The sequence below is a fragment of the Panthera onca genome, chromosome A1 (assembly GCF_046562875.1).
Source record: "Panthera onca isolate mPanOnc1 chromosome A1, mPanOnc1 haplotype 2, whole genome shotgun sequence".
Taxonomy (NCBI): domain Eukaryota; kingdom Metazoa; phylum Chordata; class Mammalia; order Carnivora; family Felidae; genus Panthera; species Panthera onca.
In genome coordinates this window covers 62,634,743-62,641,433 of record NC_138339.1, presented here as the reverse complement: position 1 = coordinate 62,641,433, position 6,691 = coordinate 62,634,743, and the positions used below count along the sequence as shown (strand labels likewise).

At 56.0% G+C, this 6,691-nt stretch overlaps 1 long non-coding RNA gene across 1 annotated transcript; it reads left to right on the top strand.

The window, feature by feature from the left end:
- The first annotated feature begins 568 nt into the window (after positions 1–568).
- Positions 569–1,795, top strand: LOC132681011 (uncharacterized). Its single transcript, XR_009610805.3, has 3 exons — positions 569–633; positions 799–1,059; positions 1,260–1,795. It is a non-coding gene; the product is annotated as an uncharacterized LOC132681011 (long non-coding RNA).
- Positions 1,796–6,691: the final 4,896 nt, after the last annotated feature.

The window sequence follows — 6,691 nt, the reverse complement described above, 5'->3', positions numbered from 1 at the left end:
GGTGGGGGTGCTGGAAAGCTAAGACCCGCTCTGCCACATTTTGCCACCCTCTAGCCTTTCTGAGAAAGAGACTTCTCAGAGAAAAGAACAGCGCGTGAAATACACGAAATGTTAAACCTGGCCCCGGGGAAATGAAAAGTCCTGGTTCTCTGTGCTGAGAGGCGGTGGCCACTTTTCCGCCAAGCTAGAAAAGAAAGGACAGTTGTCATGAGAGGTTTGGTGCCGTGGGTGGTCTCACAGAACCCTCCTGGTAGCCCTAGGAGGTGGCTGTCACTGACCCCTTCACAGCCAGCCAGAAACTGAGGCTGGCAGAGGTCGGGTGACTTTGTGGTCACACAGGGTTGGGGTGACTCTAAGACAGGCACTGTTCGCCCCTAAGCTCTCCTGCCCCAACCCCGGGGCCATCCAGGCCCTGTTTGTGGCTTCCTTCCCTCCAGGCACTGAGCATTCTGCAGGATTAAATTCCTCCTCCGACCCCCACCTCCCCTGCCCCTCCTTCCTCCATCCCTGCACAGGCAGGAAACATGGGCCCCCAGCCCTGGCCTTCGCATATAAATATTTGTCTAGCAAATTAATAAACACAGAGGGGAGGCCTGCAGTAAAACCAGGCAGGAGCCGCGTCCTCTACCACAGGTATCTCTATCGTGCACAGCTGCGCAGCACGGTGTGTGCGTGGGAGAAGGGGGTTGATGAGGGGGGTGATAAGCGTCAGATGGCGGGGTGCAGGGGTTTGACACACAGACTCTGGAGCCAGGCTGTCTGGATCTGAATCCCAGCTTTTCTGCTGTGTGACCTCAGGCAAGTTACTGCTCCTCTCTGCGCCTGTCCCCTTCTCGGTGAAACGGTAGAGTGGAACATAGTCCGTGCAACAAGACATTAGGGAAGCCGAGTCGAGATTCCAAGATGAAGTCACTTTGTGACTTCTCTGTGCAAGGAAGAGACCGCTTACTTGCACCAGGAGGATCCTCAGAGGGGGCTAATGCCTGAACTGTTCTGGAATTCTCCTGCCTGAAGCCCACCAATGACTTCTCTGAAGTCCTCAGAACTAACCCAGAGCAGGTTTGTTTATTGTCTCCGTGGCTCGCAAGGCTCCACGCGGTCTGGAACCCAGACTGACCTCTCAGTTTCACCCCCACAGACGTGCTCTGCTCACAGCTTCCCCACCACGGCCTCACTCTCCCCTCCTGCCTCCCAGCAGCCGCTCAGCCCCAAGCCCCAGAGCGTTTTTTGACTCATTCTCTTTCTCTCATACCCCACAGCCTGTATCCTTAAACCAACCTCCTCTTCCGGGAGCCACCACCGCTCGCCCCTCAGGCCTGGCCAGTCCTCTCTGCAGCAGGTGCCTCCTACCTTGAATCCTTGCTTCTGCCTGCACTCTTGGCTCACAGGCAGCCAGGAAGATCCTTTGAAAACACAACTGCGATAATGTCACCTCGGTGCACTCAACAAGCCAGTGGCTTCCCATTGTAGTTGCGGGAAAACCCTGAATCGTTATAGCTCACCAAGCTCCAGACCTCAGGGGCCAGTTCCCCTCAACCTCCTCTCCTCCTGCCTGGTCACTCACCTGCTTTAACCACACAGGCCTCTTTGCCTTTCCCCTCGGAGCCCGTGTACCTGCCGTTTCCTCCCCCCAAATGTCTTTCTCCAGATGCTTCTGTGGTGGATGCCTTCCCTTCCAGGTCTCTGCCCAAATACCACCTCCTTAGAGCTTCCCCGGACCCCCAGCTGCTGTGCCCTCAACTCTCTCTCACATGTACACCCTAATTCTCCTCTTTACCCCTTACCCACCTTAGTGCTTATTTCCACCCGAGATTATTTTACTTATAAAGTGTATAAATAATTTAAAAATGTTACAATACTGTCCATCTCTCTAAAGCCTAATCTCTAGAAGAGCATGAATAGTGAAGGAAAAGAAGAAAGGGTAAAGGAATTAGGGGCAGATCTGGCTGAGTGGAGGCAGGAAGGAGGGAGAGGTGAAACCTGGGCCCTAGGATCTCTGGGGGAATGGTGGGTCGAGCTCAGGGAGCCGGCACAAGGCCCTGTGGAATGAGGCTGAGGGTGACTTTCGGAACAAAATATATGGAGCTGTAAATACCAGCAGGGGAGCCGTGGAACCCAGAAGCAGAATTCAGTATTGGCCCTAAAGCCTCTTCCATCTCTCTGGAAGGCAAGTTATAACTTCTGGAAAGGACAGTGAGGGTCGGATCCTATAGATCGTATTCCAGGCTTGGCCTGAGCTGCTCTCCTGACCATCCTCTGAGCCCGGAGGGTGTGGACTCAAGATTTGGGGCCAAGGAGGAACTCGCAGCGTCACGCCCTCTGGAATGCTGTGGCTGCGATTAACGCGCTCCAGATTTGCACAGTTCCCGTCAGAACATGAAACCAGAGGAAAAAAAACCCATGAGGCCCAGATTGATCAGCGCAGAACTTAGCAACAGCACAACAAGCTGTAGCCAGCCCACTTCTGCAGCGAGGGGCTTTCCGCCAGGCCTGGGGCTTGGGAACTCCGAGCGGGCTCTGCTGTCTCTGGCTGGTTTGCAGGGCCCAGAGGCCCACCCCATTGGCCATTGCGGTGGTGGGTCTGCGACTTGTGCTGGAACCACAGGCATCCCAGAGATGGCCTACAATCCCTATGGGGAGCCTGAGAAAGGAAGGCTGGTGGGTGTCCCCACACTTGGCCACCTTGGGAACCCTGGTTCACTCTGCTGGTTGATGGGCTCACCAGGCCCACACCTTTGCCAGGAGCTGACAAGAGCGTGGGGGGACTTCTGAGTTTCAGAAACATCCAGATTACCCCAGCATTTCATGGTGAGTCACAGCCTCCGGTCTTCACCATGACATCTGGACGGCAAGGAACTTGGCCGGCTCCCGACCCAGTTCCTCAGTGCCTCCTCCCTCCCTCCACCAGGCCAGCTGCACACTCCCTGGGCCAGCATGATCGTGTTATAAAATATCTCAAGCATATGGAGGTTCATAAAATCGTACTGGGGACAAGCACCCCTCACTCCTGTTTAACTCAATGGTTTGCCTGATCTGCCTCATCCTTTCTCTTTCTCTCTCATAAGAAGTCAAATGTACAAAACCTGTGTGAGCATGGCCGTGGTAGGTAGCGCTGGTGGGGTATCCCCGGGCGTGTCTAGGGAGAGAGCAGACCCGCGGAGCTGGATTGCATCTATCGTGCTAATGATGGGGTGCCTGGCAGATATCTGACAATGGATCTGGCACATAGTAGGTGCTCAGGAAGTAGTGGCTTTCCTGCTATCGTTGCAACCCATCCACACGCAGCCTGTGAGCCAGGCGGTCTGCAAATGGGGAAAGAGATGCCAAGAGCAGGGCTCAGGGTCACTCGGCCAGGAAGGGGACCGGGACTATAAGTCTTGGGAGTAGAGAGAGGACAGCCACTGGTCTCCCAGTGCCCTCCCTTCTTGGGGGTGCAGGGAAGAGGGCCATGTCCAGGCTTGGGTCCCCCAAAGAGGTGCTGAAGGTAAGAGCCCACCGGAAAGTGACTGGAGGAAAGTTGCCTTGATTTCCCTAATGCAGCCATTTGGGGAATTCAAGGCAGGGCCAGGGGCTCCTCCAGGGATGGGGGTCTCCAGGCTCACCCTGACGGCCCCTTTCTCTCCCTCTGCAGCAGCCACAACCTGCCCTGGTTGGACGGCTCCTGGCCTCGCTGCAGTGGCAGGGGGTGAGGGCAGACTCGTTGCAGCTGGGGGTCCCCAGGTGATGTGAGAGGATCCAGCATCTGGGAATGCAGCAACCCTCACACCCATTTACCTGACTCACAGACTCTAGCTTAGTGACTGTGTAGTTTATGAAGGACAGGACCCAGTCCTGTACTCCAAGGACCCCATCTTAGGCCCCATCTCAGAGCGGGCCAGTGGTGGGGGATCCCTCTGGAGCCCCAAGTCCCCAGGATGGACTCCCTGCTCCAGCAGTGACCAGCTGTGTGTCCCCGTGTGGGTAGTTCTCCTCCCCAGGTGTCAGTGCTTCATCATCTGTGAGCTATGAGGATGGGCTGATCGATGTGGCCTGTTCCCAGTACCACATATATGACAGCCTTTATTCCAGTAAATACTTGGGTGCTCCTGCCACCCTCCACACCACTGTGTTCTAAACAGCGTTTTTTTCAGAGTGGAGGTCCCCACATCACCAGCAGCAGTGTCACCTGGGAACCTGTTAGAAATGAAAATTCCCCGGCCCCACCCCAGACCTACTGAATCAGGAACTCTGGGGTGGGGCCCAGCAGTCTGTGTTTAACAAGCCCTCCGGGGGATTCTGATGCCTGCCCGTGTCTGGGAACCACTTTTTTAGGGCATCAGCCTGACTGTATCGTGTTCTTGCTCTAGACCCTTCCATGGCTCCCCGTGGCCTTCTGGATAAAGTCCAAGGATCTGACCGGTGGTTGAAGCCCTCCCCTGATGGCCCTGACTGATGTGCTGTGGTCTATTTCCCCGATCAGATAGCAGGCTGCTGGAGGGCAGTGACTGTGACTCACGCCTCCGTCCTGTGTGCCTGGCCCCCAGCTGGGCTGGCAGGCTTCGCAAAGGGCGGGAGAAAATCGTGGCCTGCGCTGACTACATGTGTGGTGCCCAGTGGCAGTCTGAGGTTCAGATTCTGGCCTTCACTCTATGGCTGTGTGAACCGGGCACGTTGCTTCACCGTTTGGAGCCTCAGTGTTCCCATCTAGGGAATGGGCATAGTGATAGTGTCTGCTTCGGCGACTGAGAGGGGATTAACTACAATCACCCGTACAAAGTGCTGAGCCTGGTGCCTGGAAGGTGCCTTAGAGAATCGAGGATCCACACCCTTTTATCCCAAACCTGGGGCCAGAGGTTTCAGAATTCTGAGTGGTACCCACAGCCAGCTGAGCGCCACACACAGTCATTCGGACTTCATGGTAGTCATTGAGGAAGGTGTGGTCACTCTCCCATTTTACAGAACATTTTACAGAACACTGAGGCTCGGGGAGACGAAGTTACTTGGTTGGGGCCTCACAGCTCAGTGGAGGGCAGGGATTGGGACTTGCCGCATGACCTTTGGGGCCACATTTACAAAAATCTTTTGGTTTTCGGGAACGAACTGCCCTCATGCTGACTTCAGGGAGAAGCCCGTGACGGAGTGAAAGAACACAGGCTTGAGGACTCGAACCGGTTCTGCCATTTCCTCACGGTTGCGTCTCAGCCAGGTGACCTTGCCTCACTGAGCCTCAGTTTCCCCATCGGCAAATCGAGATCAGCAGTTGTTCTTTGGCAGGGCTGAGGGAGAAGGGGCTGGGATGAGGCGGGGCACTCTGCGGGCACTCAGGAGGGGCAGCGCTGGTGCTGACTCTGCTCTCCTCTGGGGTGTCAGGCTGAGCCCCAGAATTCCCCAGGCCCCACCCCCAGCCCACACTCCAACGTGCCTGGGCCTGGGCCCTGGAGCGAGGAGGAGCCCTCCTATCCTGTGTTGCCCAGATATTGTGGAGGCCTGTTGGTGTCTCTCCATGGTGACAGTGCCTTGAGCCGGATGGAGGTGACGTAGCTGCCTGTGTCGGGCCCCCGCGGGTGCGGTTGTGCCCCTGGGACACCGAGGGAAGCCGGCTGGCACGGCCAATGCCCTCTGAGTGACACTGCAGGGGCAAGCTGGGCCCTCGCTTCCTGGAATCCAGCAGACGGGTGCCCAAGTCCGTGTTCCGATGCTTCGCTTTCCCGCCAGCCTGGATCGGAAGCAGTCGCATTTCCAATCCGGGCACTGTCTCTACCTCCCTCTCTCGAAAACTCTTCTTTTAAGGTTTGGCATTCGCCAGGCACCACAGCGGGTTAGGGAGCTCCAAGTTCCAAAGCCAGAGGCCTGGGTTCAAGTCTCAGCTCGGCCAATGGCCGGCGGTGTGATCTGGGGCAGGTTAGTTGACTCTGTGCCTTCATTTCCTAATCTGTGAAGGAGCAGACACCTCCATCCTCCCAGGGGCTCAGATGAAAGCCCCGGAGACATCTTGGACTCTCCTCTGTCTCGCATGCCCGCATCTGATCTGACTCTCAGGAAGTCCGGTTGGCTCTGCTCTCAGATGTATCCAGATACCCAGATTCCAGGGACATCTTTCCCTCTCCAGCTCTACCCCGCTGCTCAGAGCCACCGTGTCTCTCAACTCCCTGTCCTTTCTGCTCCCATGCTGGCTCACCGATAGCTCACTCTCAGGGCCCTGCAACCAACGGGAGGACCAAAGTCTTCCCAGTGGCCCACGGGTCCACACCACGTGGCCTCACCTCCCCCACCTGTTGCGCCTCCCGCCTCTCCCCTGGCTCACCCTGCAGGACTCCCCTGGGCTCCCTCGAGTCCTGCCCTGATATGTTGCCCTGGCCATTCTGTCTATCTGGAATACTCTTCTCCAGGTACAGGCCTGGCTTGCTTTCTCACCTTCTTTGGGTCTTTGCTTGAATGTCACCTTATCTGACTCCAGTATTTAAAGGGCAGTCCCCCTCCCCCACTGCCCCGGTCCCCCAGATCCTTTGCATGCCCCTCCTTGCTTTATTTTTCCTCATAGCCCTAATCACTATTTAGTACGTCCTCTATTTTCCTTTAGTTGTCTGTAACTCATTCTACTAGAACATAAGCTGCAGAGGGCTGGGAGTTTTGCGTATTTTGTTCTCAGCTCTAGCGCCTGAACCTAGAATGGCATGTGGCCCACAGTAAGTATGTAATATTGTTGAATGAA